At 48.3% G+C, this 16,124-nt stretch overlaps 1 protein-coding gene and 1 pseudogene across 6 annotated transcripts in view; one reads left to right on the forward strand and one right to left on the reverse strand.

The window, feature by feature from the left end:
- BID (BH3 interacting domain death agonist) overlaps positions 1-15,999 on the reverse strand; it is a 48,741-nt gene extending 32,742 nt beyond the window's left edge. For 2 of the 5 annotated variants that reach the window (XM_079774914.1, XM_079774909.1), the window contains exon 1: positions 15,899-15,999. The gene's annotated coding sequence lies outside the window, so the exon portion shown is untranslated. The remainder of the gene's footprint in view (positions 1-15,898) is intronic. The other 3 variants (XM_079774912.1, XM_079774913.1, XM_079774915.1) reach the window with 3 other exon arrangements.
- On the forward strand, positions 1,346-15,892 carry LOC307101668 (large ribosomal subunit protein uL29-like; annotated as a pseudogene). Its single transcript has one exon. The product of its transcript is annotated as a large ribosomal subunit protein uL29-like (transcript).
- Positions 16,000-16,124: the final 125 nt, after the last annotated feature.

Here is a 16,124-nt window from a genome sequence, read left to right on the forward strand (position 1 = left end):
GCCGCTCAGTATGCGTTATCAATATGTTCTTATTGTGTGTGGCTTTCTGAATGTGTTGAAGACTTCAGCTGCCAAAAGCTGATGCCCTTACAGTGGCAAAGAAACTGTTAGAAAATGTATTCCCACTTGGGGTATACCTTCCAAAACCTCCAGTGACCAATGCACCTACTTCACTGAGCAATTCATAAGAATCTTGATGGAAAGCTTTACAAACTTCTTGGAATTATCATTGACCCTATCACCCTCAATTGTCAGGCAAGGTTGACAGAACTAATGGAAAAACTGGATTCAAGCAGAACAAGTTTTAATTACACAAGACTGAATGAACTAATGAGAATGATGACAATTTTTATGGTTTGTTTTTTTTTGTCTAAGACATTGCTAGTTCCTTAATTTTTTTGTTTTCCTGGAATAAAGTTTTGGGGTTTTTTTCCTCTTATGCTACCTCTGATTTAGAGCAATAATTTTCTTTTCTTTCTTTAAAAAAAAAAATACATTTTATTGATTTTTTTACAGAGAGGAAGGGAGAGGGATAGAGAGTTAGAAATATTGATGAGAGAGAAACATCGATCAGCTGCCTCCTGCACACTCCCTACTGGTTATGGGCCTGCAACCAAGGTACATGCCCTTGACTGGAATCAAACCTGGGACCCTTGAGTCTGCAGGCCGACGCTCTAGCCACTGAGCCAAACCGGTTAGGGCTAGAGCAGCAATATTCAACCTTTTTCATCTCATGGCACATATAAACTAATTTAATTATTAAAATTCTGTGACATACCAAAAATATATATTTTTGGCAAATCTGACAAAACAAACAAACAAACAAAAACTATGTATAATTTTGATTCATTCATACCGGACAGCTATTGTTGTGTTGGCTGTTGTCATTATTTTATTTGACAATACAAGGGAAAGGATGTCAGTACCCCTGATTAAAATAGTCAGGTATTGCAAGTTTTAAAAATTCTGTAGCACACGGATTGAAACTTGCTGATTTAAAGCAATTTGGTAAATTACACCTTTTAAAGCAGAATTGAAACATTTTTCTTTTTCTCCCTACTTGATCACACCAAAATTCAGAAACTCAGTGAGTATTCTTATTTACATGGCAATATGGTTATTTGCATATGTCCAATAAAAGTCTGCTCTCCTTCTAATGACACAATTGGAAATTGGTAATATTATCAAGGCTTTGACTGGAATGTCATGTTTGAGAAAAACATGCATAGTCTCAGGCATGACCAGACAGTTTTAAGGAATTAAGATTGACATATGGAAGCCAATAAAAACCTTGGAAAAACATCCCGATACCTTGCTTACAAGGTTCCCAGAAGTCTTACCAGGTGAGTAAAGAAGGTCATGTCCTAGAAGGTGCAGGACCCTCAGGATATTTGTGGGACCTAGAGAAGAGAGAAGCTCACTCAAATCTATAGGTATGGCAAGTCATTGGCTTCACTTTTGTGCCCTCAAAAAGCCTTTTAAAGTTCAGTCTGGAGATTCCTTATGAAAATATCCAGTAAAGTAGATTCAGAAGATCCCACGTGGACTTCCGGTCAAGATGGCCGAGTAGGTGAACACTGTGCTCGCCTCCTCCCATGACTATCAAATTACAACTAAGTTACAGAACAACCACCATTAAGAACCAGAAGACCAGCTGAACGGAACTCCTAACACTAAGGATATATAGAAGAAGCCACATCGACAGGTAGTAGGTGGGGCTGGTCCACGCGTGGCAATTAAGAACTAGGGCAGAAATATCTCTGCTGCAAAGGTCCCTCTTGAGGAACAAGAGGTCCCCATCCCACACCAGGTTCCTCAGCCTAGTACACAGTGCTAGGAAGAGGACTCCAAACAACAGCTACATGTGAAAATCAGCAGGGACTCCATCCAAGTGAAATGGAAGGCTCAAGACTCAGGTGTACTATTAAAGGGCTCAACCACAGATTAACTCACACACACTCGCCCTAAGCTTCAACAAAGGAACAGCACCTCGAAAAGCACCAGAGACATTCAGCGAGGAACTGAATTGTCTGGCTTCATGGTTACTGACTATTCCTTTGTTGAGACCTACCCACACACGGCCTGCAGGTGCCCCAAATCTGAGTCTCTATCAACCTGGCTAACACCTCTCTAACCCAATCTAAGTGATTCTGAGTCATAGCCTGACCCAATTCACAGCCTAGCTAAACCTCTCTCAGAAGCTAGTCCACATAATGGGCCAGCTTAGGCCTACACCGAGGTCTTTCCTAAAATCTATCAAAGGTCCACAAACCCCAAATAAGCAGCGAATGGCTTCAGCATACCCGGTACCTCTTGCTAAGTAGCCCCGAACCTGGCACTAATGGTGGCCATCCTCGGTTCACAGTATAACCACTCCCAGGCACCTCCCAGCCCAGCATAGACAGCTATCAACTGCAGATCACTGTGTAGCTCCTATCAGGTGGTCCTGGGCTGTACAGGCAGCAGATGACCTGGGCCTGCACTGAGCACCTCCCAAGAGGCCCCAGAACCAACACACCTGATGGCCAGCTTCAGACCACACCCAGTTAATGCCACAAAGACACACCCTAAAGGTGAACTTGCTGGGACCAGAACTCTGCTAAAGTGAGTCCCACTTTATGGAATCAGGCCCTGCACAACAGCTTGTGCACTGTGGCCATGGCCAGCATTCACAGCCAGTCACACTGAGGATCAATCCCTCCCACGGATGTCACAACAGCAATGAAGGCTCCACTACACAACCTACACAGGGGACACACTGGAGCAACTGGCTCAGGTGAACAGGAAGACTGTGCCGCTGGGTCTCACAGGGTACTGACGACCCAAGGTCACCCTGCCAAGGTCAGGAAACAGAGCAGATCAACCTAATACATAAAAACAAACACAGGGAGACAGCCAAAATGAGGAGACAAAGAAACATTTCCCAAACGAAAAAATAGGACAAAACTCTAGAAAAAGAACTAAAAGAAATGGAGGCAAGCAATCTACCAGATGCAGAGTTCAAAACACCAGTTATAAGGTTGTTCAATGAACTTAGGGAAAGAATAGATAATCTCAGTAAGAACTTCAACAAAGAGATAAAAAACAAACAAAAAAAGAACAAGAAATTAAGAATACAGTAACTAAAATGAAAAACATATTTGATGGGTTAGACTAAGCAGATTAGGATTAGTGATTTGGAGGACAAGGTAGCAAAACACCCAATCAGAACAGCAAAAAGAAAAAAAAAATTTTAATGAGGACAGTTTACAGGATCTCTGGGACAACATCAAGCATAACATTTGAATCACAGGGATACCAGAAGGAGAAAAGAGTGAGCAAGATATTGAGAACCTATTTGAAGTAATAGTGACTGGAAACTTCCCTTGCCTGTGATGGAAATAGACATCCAAGTCCAGTAAGCACAGGGTCCTGTACAAGATGAACCCAATGAGGCCCACACCAACACACATCATAATTAAAATACCAAAGGATTTAAAAAAAAGAGAGAGAGAATCTTAAAAGCACCAAGAGAAAAGCAGTTACCTAACAAAGGAGCTCCCATAAGATTGTCAGTTGATTTCTCAACAGAAACTTTGCAGGCCAGGAGAGATTGGCACAAAATATTCAAAGTGATGGAAAGCAAGGAACATAACCAAGACTACTCTACCTAGCAAAGTTATCATTTAGAATCAAAGGACAAATAAAGAACTTCCCAGACAAGAAAAAGCTGAAGGATTTCATCACCACCAAAAAAGTATTACAAGAAATGTTAAAGGGATTTCTTTAAGAAGTAAAAAATTAAAAATGTGAATAAGAAAATATCACAAAGAAAAACTCACTAACAAAGGCAAACATAATAAAGTGAATCAACAAACACAAAAGCTAGTACAAAGGTTAAAAAGCAAAAGTGGGAAGAGCATGTATAACTACAATAGTAAATAAAGGAATGCACACAAACACGTTAAAAAATGACAAAAACACGTGGAAGGGATGGGTAAAAATGGTAGTGATTTAAAATGTGTCTGAACACAAGCAACTATCAATTTAAAATAGACTGCTATAAACATAGCTTAGTATATCTGAAGCTCATGATAACCACAAACCAAAAATCTGCAAGAGATAAAGAAATAAAGAGTAAGGAATCCAAACACAACACTACAGGAAATCATCTATATACAAGAGAAGAGAGTAGGAGAATAGAAAGGAACAGAGAAGAACTACAAAAACAATTAGGTATGTAGTTATTGCCATTTTATTAATTGTTTCCTATCAATCATTATTTTAAATGTAAATAGATTAAATGCTTCAAATGAAGATGAATGGCTAAAGATGTGGTATATTTATTCAATGAAATATTACTTGGCCATAAACAAAAATGATATCTTACCATTTGCAACAGCATTGATGAACTTAGAGGGCATTATTCTAAGTGAAATAAGTCAGAGAAAGACAAATACCATATGGTTTCACTTATATGTGGAATCTAAAGAACAATATAAATGAACAAAACAGAAACAAACCCATAGATACAGAGAACAAACTGATTGTTGCCAGATGAGAGGGGGTGTTGGGGGCTGGGTGAAAAAGGGGAAGGGATTAAGAAGTACAAACTGCCCAGCTGGCGTGACTCAGTGGTTGAGCCCCAGTGTGGGGCATACAGGAGGCAGCCGATCAATGATTCTCTCTCATCACTGATGTTTCTATCTCTCTCCCCCCCTCTCCCTTCCTTTCTGAAATCAATAAAAATAAATCTATTTATTTATTTGGGATCGAAACCGCAATCCAGGCATATGCCCTAACCAGGAATCGAACCGTGACCTCCTGGTTCATAGATCGACGCTCAACCACTGAGCCATGCCAGCTGGGCAAATATAAATACAAATATATATAATTTTTTTTAAGTAAAATTAACCCAGATGTTCAACTAATGAATCAATAAACAAAATGTGGTATATCCCTACAATGAAATTTACTTGGCCACATGCTACAACATAGATGAAAACATACTAAATGAAAAAGCCAGTCACAAAAGGCCACATATGATTCCATTTATATGAACTTCCCACAATAGGCAAATCCACAGACAGAAAGTAGATTACGGCTGCCTAGGGCTGTAGGGAGAGGGGGACGGGGAGTGCCTGGTAATGTATATAGAGTTTCTTTTGCGAGCGTTGAAATGTTCTAAAATTAGAATGTGGTAATGGTTGCACAACTCTGTGAATATATTAACCACTTTAAATGGGTGAATTTTATGATATGGGAAATATCTCAATAAAAAAGAAAAGGGCAGCCTCAGAGAGGGTGGTATAAAGGCACAGGGTCTCTTTACCAGATAACTCGGGCCATCCCCTCACACAGCTCTGCTGTTCCAGACATGTCCTCAGAGTCCATCATGCTGGGGTCGAAAGGCCTCCATGACCTAGATTCTCCTGCCTCCCCTCACATGCTCAAGCCCTGGGCTTCTACAAGAACTGTGAACACTGCGTAGGGCAAGATGGGCTAGAGGGAAGGAGACAGGTGTCCCAGGGGCTATTGCAAAACATCTAGGTTGGTCTTTGACAGTCTCCCTGCCTCGCCCGTCAAAACGGCACAACTGTCCTCCTCCTAGACATGGGAGAAAAAGGGCATTACCAAGGCCAAGTCAGAGCCTCAGCTGCACGGGGGCTGCTTTCATACCACCCTCCGGGCCAGAGCTGGCAGGTGGGCCACCAAGCAGGGACAGAAGGACCTTTCATGGGTAACAACATTCCTCCCATCTCCCAAGTCCTGGCAGGAAATGGTTTCCTCACTTACAAAAGGGAGTACGGTGTAGTCCGTTGGAGTGTAAAAAGACAGTCCATGCAATCACTTCACACACTGGTCAGCATCACCCCAATGAGATGCTGTGACCAACAAAGGCCCTGGACCCAGCTCCCTGGTCAGCCAGGTAAGAGTTTGGGAGGTTACATACCGCCAAAGTTTCTTTTTTTATTTTATTTTAATATATTTTATTGATCTTTTACAGAGAGGAAGGGAGAGGGATAGAGTTAGAAACATCGGTGAGAGAGAAACACTGATCAGCTGCCTCCTGCACACCTCCTACTGGGGATGTGCCCGCAACCAAGGTACATGCCCTTGACCGGAATCGAACCTGGGACCCCTCAGTCCGCAGGCCAACACTCAATCCACTGAGCCAAACCGGCCAGGGCGTAGATACCGCCAAAGTTTCTAAGAGATTCCCCAGAAAGAAAACGAGGCTTTTTAAGAAGTGGTGAATGCCTAGGGAGCCAGTCTTATTTTGCTGTCTGAAACTCGGGGTGTAACAAAAGAATGGAGATATTTGCAAGGATGTGGACTAAAGACAGGAATCTTCCTGAAGGCTGTGCTGTCACCCAGTCCCAGGAGCCCACCAGCCTGGGCCTGCTCACCAGCTCACAGGAAGCCTCTTTAGGGCAAGGTGAGGAAATTCCCAGAGAGGTTCCAGTCAAGGGCAGTCTCATCTCAATCAGAGCAGAGCCTGCCTTCATTCCAGGTCTCCAGGCGGTGCTGAGCCTGGCTGTGGTCCCTCTATCCCTCCCCACCCCCAACCTCCTGCTACCACAGACACAGAAGCACCTGGGCCCAGAAAGGGAGCAGTCCCAAAAGCAGGGAGGGCCCCCCCCAGAAGCCAGCAACCAAAGCTCAGGTTCCCAACTGAAGCCTCCAGGCGGGCTCCTCCGTCCTGTTTCCCAGGAGAGTCCCTGCTGGTGCCAGGAGCCTTTCCCAGGCCCTCCTCACACCTCTGCCTTCCCAGACGGCGGTCCCTTACTAAGAATGAATTCGCTGATGCTGAGCGGGGCTGCTGGTAGGTGTGACCATTTGCCCAGCGGGCCTGCTCCAAAACAGAGGCACTCATCTGCTGAGGCCTTAGGCCTGGTTTTACTGTCACAGAACCAGTTACTCGGCTCCAGGTCCCTCTCCTGCACTCACTTCCCTTCCCTGGAAGGACACAGGGTGCTGCTTCCCAGATGCCTTCATGCCTCAGCCTCCATTCTACTCCCACCTGCTGCCCCTCCTCCTGAGGAGGCTAAAGGGCTGATTCCGATGGAGCCCTGATATTTGGGGCTGGTGATCTGAGTCCAGGCCAGCAAGCTCAGTGTACATTCCTGATGACCTATGATTAAGTCACTACCTCTTTCCCAGACACTGGTCTTGCAGAACCGGTTACAGAGGCCATTGGACTGTGGACAGTGCACTGCCCCCAGAGGGAGGGCTCCTAACTCTGACGCCAGGCCAGACCACCAGATATGGCCTGGAGACCCCAACACCTGGGGGCCTTCTTGCAAGGCCCGAGAAAAGGACCGGAAGCATGACCCATGCTTGTGGGAAAAGAGCACAGGGAGGGGGATATAAGGGAGGGCCCCATGCGTGTTCCTGCACTCAGATTGGAAGGCTGTTCCCTGAGTCCGCTGGCGTATTAAACAGTGTCCCTCCACCTTCCTCAGGAGCGTCCTTGGTCTTCTTGGTCTTCTGCAACACTCCTATCCCGCTCCCTGGCACTGGGTCCCTACCCTGTCATGTTCTCCTGCTGCCCTAGCTCCTAACTAGACTCCACTTCTCCCAGCTCTGATTTCATCTGGCTCTCCCTAGAAAAACAGATCTAAACTCCAGGGGAAAAAAAAATTCAACTCCTTAAGAATGCAGGACAGGGCAAAGCCGTTAAAAGACCCACTACTCTCAGCTCCTAGAGGGTCCTCTGAAGGGGGCCGGTGGAGTGTTCACAGCTGGCTCGGCACCTGCCACAGGGCCTCACCTTCTCCGTCTGTGAGAACGGCACCACGTGCCTCCTGGTATCAAACAAGACAACAGAGAAAGTGCCCGACATATAATGGCCGTTCAAAAGCCTCTCCCTTCACTTTTTTGGGGGGAGGGGGTGGTTGAGGGAGGGAGGGATTCCAAGCAGTAGCTCTTTGGACATGGCCAGTCCTGGACACAGGGCTGCAACCCCCTGAACACTTGTTCAAACATGAGCATATATATATGAGAAACAGATGGAGGTTTCACATCTGCAGAACTTCACAGAATTAGCATGAGAATTAAAATGAGACATATGGCTATGCAAATTAAATCAAGTACAGATGCAGAAATGCCCAGTGATAGAAATACATTTTCGTTGGCATCAGATAAAGTTCAGGGCCAAAGGTATACATAGGACAAGCATGGGAATATTCAGCAAGCTGGACTCCCTACATACACACAACTGCATTTGGAATTCCAACCATGGACCCCCCACAGCTGCACTCACCTCCCTTCCTCTGAAGAAAGGGGGTTTGTTAAGTACGAGCATATAAGGCAGGGGTCCTCAAACTTTTTAAACAGGGGGCCAGTTCACTGTCCCTCAGACCGCTGGAGGGCCGGACTTTAGTTTAAAAAAAACTATGAACAAATTCCTATGCACACTGCACATATCTTATTTTGAAGTAAAAAAACAAAACGGCAAAAACACCCACATGTGGCCCGCAGGCCGTAGTTTGAGGACTCCTGATATGAGGTGAACACTGACCTGTCCACTGGTCAGTACAGCCATCAGCAGGGCAGGAGCTTTTTAAAAAAATCTTTATTGTTGAGATTACAGATGTCCTCCCTTTCCCCCAACCCATTGGCCCCTTCCACCCCAATCCCACCCTGCCCCAGGCCTTCAGCACCTATTGTCTGTGTTGATAGGTTATGCATATCCTATACAGTAAGAGAGGAATATGCTAATTATCTGTTAGGCCTGAGGCGTAATGACCCACCATTCAGCAGGAGGGTGGGGGCAGCGAGCTACAAGCAGGAGGCAGACAGCTACGGGAGGGGGCAAGGCAGCAAGCTATGAGGGGGGTGCGGGGGAGCCCCAGGAGGGTGTGCAGCGAACTATGAGCAGCGGAGAGCTCCAGCAGCTGTGGGCAGGTGGCCAGCTGAGGCAAACGGCAGCAAGCTCCTCATGTATGGATTTGTGTGCAGGGCTACTAGTATGCACATAAGGTATCTGGTTAATCTCTTCCCGCCTCTCAAACCCCCCCCTCTCCTTTCCCCCTGAGGTTCATCAGTCTGTTCCATGTTTCCATGCCTCTGGTTCTATTTTATTCATCATTTATTTTGTTCATTAAATTGTTTATTTTTGATTTTTAAACTCAATTGTGATAAGCATTTATTGCCATTTTACTGTTCATATTTTTTATCCTCCTCCTCCTCCTACTTCTTTCTCTTCTTTAAAAATACCCTTTAAGCTTTCTCTCCAAGCAGTGGCAGTGGCGGCTTGTTCAGCCATGGCCAAAATTAAGGCTCCGGACCTTATTGGCATGAAGGAGGAGCTGCTAAAACACCTGGATGATCTGAAGGTGTAGCTATCCCAGCTGTGTAGTCAAAGTGACAGGCAGCGCAGCTTCCAAGTTTTCAAAGATCCGAGTTGTTGGCAAGTGTTCTTACCATCATTAACCAGACGCAGAAAGAAAGCCTCAGGAAATTCTACCAGGGCAAGGAGTACCAGCCCCTGGATCTGCGGCCCAAGAACACATGTGCCATGCGCCTCCGTCTCAACAAGCATGAAAAGAATCTAAAGACCAAGAAGCAGCAGCAGCAGGAGCAGCTATACCCCCTGCAGAAGTACACAGTCAAGGCCTGAGCATCATCGAGTCAATAAAGCAAAAACTGGCTGACATTGAAAAAAATACCCTTCAACATTTCATGTGATACTTGTCTGGTGGTGATGAACTCCTTTAGCTTTTTCTTATCTGTGAAGCTCTTTGTCTCACCTTCAATTCTGAATGATAGCTTTGCCAGGTAGAGTACTCTTGGTTGTTGGTCTTGCTATTCATCACTTTGAATATTTCTTGCCACTCCCTTCTGGCCTGCATAGTTTCTGTTGAGAAATCAGCTGACAGTCATATAGGTACTCCCTTGTAGGTAACTAACTGCTTTTCTCTTGCTGTTTTTAAGAGTCTCTCTTTGTCTTTAACCCTTGGCATTTTAATTATGATGTGTCTTGATATGGGTCTCTTTGGGTTCCTCTTGTTTGGGACTCTGCACTTCCTGGACTTATAAGTCTATTTCTTTCACCAGGTAGGGGAAGCTTTCTGTCATTCTTTCTTCAAATAGGTTTTCAATATCTTGCTCTCTCTCTGTTCCTTCTGGAACCCTCATAATGAGAATGTTGGTACACGTGAAGTTGTCCCAGCGGCTCCTTACACTACCTTCATTATTTTTGGATTCTTTTTTCTTTTTGCTCTTCTGGTTGAGTGTTTTATGCTTCCTCCTATTCCACATCATTGACTTGATCCTCGGAATCCTCTTCTCTACTATTGAATCCCTGTAAATTATCCTTTATTTCAGTTAGTGCATGCTTAATTTCTGACTGGTCCTTTTTCATGTCTTTGACATTCTCACTAAAATCCTTGAAATTCTCACCAAGTCCTTTGCAGTTCTCATTAAAATCCTTGAGGAACCTTATAAATGTTGTTTTGAACTCTGTATCTGGTAGTTTGCTTCCATTTTATTTACTTCTTTTTTCCAGAGTTTCTTGTTCTTTCATTTGTGACATGTTTCTTTGTCTCCACATTTTGGCTGCTTCCCTGTGTTTATTTCTATGTATTAGGTAGAGCTGCTATGTCTCCTGGAATTGGTAGAGTGGCCTTGTATAGTAGGTATTCTGTGGGGCCCAGTAGCTCAGCCTCCCCGGTCACCTAAGCTGGGTACTCTAAGTGTGCCCCTGTGTGGGCTGTGTACCACAGTCTTGTTGTAGTTGAGCCTTGATTTCTGTTGGCATCACTGGGAGGAGTTGACCTCCAGGCCAGCTGGCTGTGAGGACCAGTTATGACTATAGTAGAAGAGCTGATATGCAGGAGATACTCTATGGAGCAGGACTTGCTTCAGTGAGGCTTTGGTGCTCACTGAGTCTGCCCCTGGACTGTGTCACTTGTGGATGTGTAGAGTTGTAATCTGCTATGGTCTGAAGCTGTCCACTGGGTGCACTGACTCTGGGGCCTCCAGGGAAGTGCAAAGTTAGCCATTGCCTGGGGCCACTAGGAGCTACAGAGCCATCTGCAGATGGCTGCTACTTGCATTGGGCTTGAAAGTACCGAGGTGAGGCCAAACTATGAAGCTGCTGCTAGTGCAGGTTCTTGGGGCATGCTGATGCCAGCTGATGCTTGTTTAAGAGATTTTAGCAAAATCTGAAGCCTGAGCAAGTTCAGGCCTTTCATACAGAAAAGCTCCTGCAAACAGCTTGGGTAGGGCTGCAAATTGGAAGGGACTGAGTCTCAGGGAATCAACAGGGTGGAACCAAACTCAGATATGGCTGCCAGTCATCTCTGGGATGGGGGAGGTCCCAGCACAGTAACAATGACCCTTGCGAGCACTCTGGTCTGGGAGAAAGCCACCCTGGAGTTCCTGCCCCAAATGCCAAACAATCTAGTTCCTCCCCGTATGTCTCTGGATTCCCCCCAAAGCTGCTACCCCAGTGCTAGAGCCCAGAGGGAGCAGTTCCCAGTAAGTTTGTGCACCGGCCCTTTAAGAGGATCTCCCTGGGTCTCCAGCAGCCTCCTTGTCACTCAGTCACAATCCCAGCTGGTTTTTACAATCTGAAGTTATGGGGCTTCTCTTCCCAGCTCTGAAACCCTGGGCTGGGGACCTGGTGTGGGAATGGAACCCCTTGCTCCTCATGGGGGCCTCCACAGCGGAGATATCCCTCCCAATAAAAATAAAAATAAAAATAAAAACACACATGGGTGTCAGACCAGCCATTCTGAGCCTCTGCCCTTCCTACCAGTCTCAATCTACTTTCTTTTTTACTTCTCTAGTTGTAGGACTTCCATTCAGCCAGATTACAGGCAGTTCTGAATGATGGTTGTTCTGTATTTTAGTTATAATTTTGATGTGGTTATGGGAGGCAGCGAGTACCAGTGTTACCTACATCGCCATCTTGGTTCCCCTTATGGCAGGAGCCTACTAACTGCCAACTGGGGGTTCTCATCGAGACCAGGCAGAAGTCCTGGCATGAAGCTTTGCAAAAGCTCCATGGGACCCTGGCATCCTGACCCCAGCAGACAGGCCTCTCTCGGCATGGTGGCGGCTCCACTTCTGTGCAGCCCTCTCTAGGCATTCACATTCTTCCACCAGCACAGACTGCCTACTCTATGGACCTGAGGTAAGTGGTCTTTTAAATCTGCTTTATGACTTCAAAGGTACTCTTTTCCCCTTTGAAACTCCACCTCCAGCACCAGTTCTACCATCCAGAAACTGATAGCAATACTGAGGGGAGGGGGTAACTTAAAACAAACCACTTCCTTGTTTTCTAAGTTGGTAGCTTCTAGGACCCTTGACACAAATACCAAAAAAAAACAACCCACAACAACCTAGAATTTTATTTGCAGGGCTGCAGAACCTCCTAAAGTAGTTGTTTTGTGTTTCCTCCAGATGATCATGTTTGCCTATATTCCTATCTTCCCCATTTTGACTGATGCAGGCAGGAAGAGGAGGGGGAAGGACTGAATCAGGGGAAGGGGGCTGCGGGGCCTGAGGGATGGTTCTTGAGGAGACATCCCATGGAGAGGGTCCAAAACAGTACCCTGTAAAGCATCACCTTCTCCCATGCACATCATTATTGTCTTGTCACCTGGGCTACCTTCAAGGGAGGAGAATCACAGAAAGACCATGATCCTTCTCTTAGTCCCTCACCCTCAATGTCTAACAGGTATGAGATGCAAAGGTGGATGGGCCCTATTTGGGGAATGGAGCAGTGAGAAGCTGGGAATCCAGGCAGAGCAGAGTAATGGTTAGAGCTACAACTCCAGAGTCTGACTCCATCAGTTGTGACCCAGGGCAAGTTACTTAACCTCTCCATGCCTCTGTTTTCCCATCTAAAGAACAGGGATAACCTAGTTTCTGATTACCGTGATGTCCAAATGAGCTAATTAATGCACATAAAATTCTCTGTGAGTGCATCTGACTTACAGTGAGCTCTGTATGTCATGGTCACCATCCTCAATTAGCTGTCCTTTTCAGACCTGTCATTGGCTTTGGACAAGAATACATGTAGTAGCCTCTAGAGGTGGCCAATTAGGTGTGGCGACCCAGGAGCTGCTAATCAGATCCTGTGTGGGGGAGGCCCACTGGGGTGGCATTCCAGGCTTGCGCTGCCCTCCACAGCCCCAGCCTAGCAAATGGGCACCTGAGGTGCAATCACAGGAAGTGCTTCCCATGGCCACAAATCTAGAGTGAGGGTTCTCATGAGCTGAAAGCGCAGAGCCAGCATCCGGAGTACCATCACCAGGACACACATAATCCTTGATTAGGATGGCTGCTTGGCCATGAACACTGACAGTTACAGCTTCTCGTCCCAGTCCCCAATCCCTCTACCATGCACTAAACAGAAAGAGAACATCATTCGCTATCCTTCAAGACTCCTGCCCTGGAAAGCTCCATCATCAAATATCCTTCTTCCCCTGTATGCCCTCATCCTTCCTGAGTCCAGGTGCCTGGGGATCCTGGACAAGCCATTCTCATTAACAAATGAGTGGAACCTCTAGATCCTCCAATTGGTCTCCCAGGTTGGCTACGGCTGTGAGCTGCCCTGGGCGAGGCCTCGCAGCAGGGTACGCAATGCCTTTCCCATCTGGAGACACCCCTTTCCATCTAGACACCCTCCCGCAGAATTCCTTGCACTGTCCTGAGTGCACCTTTCCTCCTGCAGCTGGCAAGCTCCTATTAATCCTCCAGAGTCCATCTCAGATAGCCTAACCTCCTCAGATGAAACTAACAGCAACCTGGGAGGGGAGTTGGGAGACTGGGTGAAAAAAAGTGAAGTGATTGACAAGTACAGATTTGGTAGCCATTCAGATGTAAAGTACAGCATAGGAAATACCTATAATAATAAAAGCGTAATATGATAATTAGACAGGACAGCTGAACGACCTTCCAGACATCCTTCCGGACAACCTTCTGGACAAAGCTGGGGCTGCGAGGGCCAAGGCAGCCACCACGGCGCAAGGTCCGAGCCCCTTGGACGAATTTCGTGCATTGGGCCTCTAGTAGTCAATAATATTATAACTGTGTATGGTACCAGATGGAAATATCAGGGGGAACACTCTGTTAAGTATGTGATTGTCTAACCATTATGCTGTATACCTGAAGTTAATACAAATAATACTGACTATAAACTGTAATTGAAAAAAAAAAAGCTAACAGCAACTCATCCCATGTTCCCACAGTTCTTTGCACCAACACCACCAAGGCCTGCATCCCAACACTGTATAAGCCACCAGTCTGTTCTCCATTACCATGAGACGGCACCCTGTCCCTCATGGACCTGTGCCCAGCACAGCACAGGCATCCAGAGTACTCAAGGGAGCCTGTGAGATGTTGCCTTTAAGGGCCCTCCTGTGGGTGCTGCCCTGCACCTCTCCTTGCGTTCCGCCCACCCCAGGAGGGACAAAACAGCTCGCACTGTGGGCAGCAGGTGTCCCTTTCCCCATGATGCCTCACTAGAGGTCTGGCCACCTAACCTTTTTTTTTTTTAATATATTATTATTGATTTCAGAGAGGAAAGGAGAGGGAGAGACAGAAACATCAATGATGAGAGAATATCATTGATCGGCTGCCTCCTGCACGCCCCCCACTGGGGATCAAGCCTGCAATCCAGGCATGTGCCCCTGACTGGAATCAAACCCGAGACCCTTCAATCCACAGGCCGACACTCTATCCACTGAGCCAAACCAGCTGGGCTGTCCACCTAACCTTTAAAACCACAGGACTCCCCTCCCTCTTTCCTCCGAGCTCTGAGACCTCTCTTCCAGAACAGTTACTCCCAGTGGAGTCCCAGGCCCCAGGATGGCATAGCCTCAGGCCCAGGTGTGTCCTCTCCAAGTCAGAGCCTGCCACGTGCCTCAGATGGGTGGAGATGGAATGTGGAAAAACCACTCCTTCTGCAGCTCGCTCAGCTCCCTTCCAGAAAGAGGCCAGCTGAGCGGCCACTGAGTGAGGCTTGAGTGAACAGATAGGACTTGGCAGGAAGCCAGGCAGGATGGGTAGGCAAGCCTGGTGGTGGAAGGAGGCAGTTGACTGAAAAGGTGGGGGCACTATGCTGGGTCCCCATCCTACTCCTCACCCCCTCAGGCCCATCAGATGAAGGCCAGTCCAATCCCAGAAGGCACAGGCCCACACCCAAAGCCGGCTCTACAGAAGTCCGAACTGTGCTCCTCAGGCCGGTCCCTCCTGCTGGGGGTGAGGGAATGAGCAAGCCCCGCCGGCCTCCGGTGCCTGAGGATCCAGAGCTCTCCCCGTCCTCAGCCACTCAGACTGTTTCCTACCGCCCGCCGGGCTGCCCGTGGTTTCTGATCGCTCCACGGCAGGCACTCTGACCCCTCCGAGGCAGGTGCTGGGGAAAGGGCCACAGACCAGGGTCCAAGGTCGGCGTCTAGATTTGGGTCCCGGATCTTCCGGATCTGGGCCCACCACCATTCTCGTTGGCTTTCTCTTTTCGGGGTGGGCCCCGGCGGCCTCCAGGCTAGCCGCACGCGGGCGGGTGTCCTCGCCCAACCCCCCTGGGCTCCCCCCGCGCCGTGGGGCTGGGGCCCCACAGACCACGGCCAGACCGGGGCTCCCGTGGGGCGGGGCGGACAGGCCTCTCCCAGCCCCAAAGGCACGGCTTCTCGGCACAGGGCGTGAGCCGTGGAGCCGCGCTGCGAGCCGGAAGCCTCCGCGGCGTCGGGCCCCGGGACCGTGTGGGCGGAGACCAGACGAGGGCGCCCCCAACGCCGGTGCGGGGGCCGCGGTGTGCCCGGGCCTCGGCTTCCGTCCCCACCCCGGGGCGCCGGCGGTCAGGGGCCGCACCTCGTCCCCAAGCGGGGCCCCGAGCCCGGAGTTCCTCGCAGACCGCTAGGAGGGCACAGGGGCCGAGAGCCGGGGCCTGGCGGCTACTCACCCACCAGCCGCCGGAGGCCGAGAGGCAGCGGAGCGGGCGCGGGAACCGAGGGGGCGGCGCTCTCCGACTTCCTCCGTCCGCGCGGCGGCCCCGCCCCGGCCCCGGCCCCGCCCCGCCCTCCGGCCCCGCCCCGCCCCGCTCACAGGCCCCGCCCCCGGCTGCCGGCCCACCCCGCGCCCGGCGGCCCGGTGGGGGCTCGGGGCCCCCAGGCCCGGCAGGGAGCCGT

This window comes from Cnephaeus nilssonii (assembly GCF_951640355.1).
Source record: "Cnephaeus nilssonii genome assembly, chromosome: 6".
In the NCBI taxonomy this organism is placed as follows: domain Eukaryota; kingdom Metazoa; phylum Chordata; class Mammalia; order Chiroptera; family Vespertilionidae; genus Cnephaeus; species Cnephaeus nilssonii.